Raw genomic sequence first — 1136 nt, forward strand, 5'->3', positions numbered from 1 at the left:
CAATTCTTTCAACCCATTCATAAAATCTATGCCATTGTTGAAAGCAAAAGAATACACAGAAATTAAGTTGCCACATTTTCAAACCTTTAAAAATGATCTCTAATCAGAGTATTTGGACTAGATTTGGGGTACGTATTCAGCAAAAAATAATTAAATGGCACAAATTAATATTTTTATTGATAACAGAACTAAAAGATATAAACAAAGAATGGAAACAACAGTATGGGCATAGAAATGAGAGGTACCATTAAAAATGCAAAGTTATGCACCATATTATTCTGTTTTGCTTTCAATTTCTTCTGGGTAAACCAATGTCCTCAGGCTACCAGCTGATTATGTGCAGTCAAGTGAAAGGCATGTTTGTGCATCTCATTGCTCGTAGACGGCAGTTGTTAAAGTGGGGTATGCATGAGACCTTGTTCTCCATTATACTGCCCAGATATTTGCTTCTTTCTCCTTTCCAAACCCAGCCCCACCAAACTCAGCAATCATCATATCACTCCATTTTCAGTCCTCATTCATTCTTCTTTCCTTATCACATTTATTTTCTGCTTTTTGTATAGAAAAAAGTTGTTTCTTTGCTTTGTACTCTCTCTCTCTTTATCTCTCTGTCTCTCTCTGTCTTTCTCTCTGTCTCTGTCCCTCTCTGTCTGTCTGTCTGTCTCTCTGCCAATCATTCTATCATAATTTTGCCTAAAATTAATTCATATCATAATGAAATAAGAGTCTTGGTCTTTGATGTTTTTTGGACTCCTGAGGTCCAGAGATCTCTTCAGCTTGCTCAGGCACTAACAATATTGAAACCAATCTATAGAATAACCACACCACTTTCTCTCTAATCTATAGAATAACCACACCACCCTCTTTCTAATCTATAGAATAACCACACCACCTTCTAATCTATAGAATAAACACACCACCTTCTAATCATATTTTTTTAAATCAGCTTTCTTGGTTTCCTCAGTTTATTTTCCGAGCACATTTTACTCCATGACTTCAGTAATTTGCAATATGAGGTTTTCCAATCCAAAGGTGCTCTTGCTCTTTGCACACTACATTTGACCTCCTCAATCCAAAGGTGCTCTCTCTCTTTGCACACTACATTTGACCTCCTCAATCCAAAGGTGCTCTCTCTC

The sequence above is a fragment of the Microtus ochrogaster genome, unplaced genomic scaffold, assembly GCF_000317375.1.
Source record: "Microtus ochrogaster isolate Prairie Vole_2 unplaced genomic scaffold, MicOch1.0 UNK73, whole genome shotgun sequence".
Taxonomy (NCBI): Eukaryota; Metazoa; Chordata; class Mammalia; order Rodentia; family Cricetidae; genus Microtus; species Microtus ochrogaster.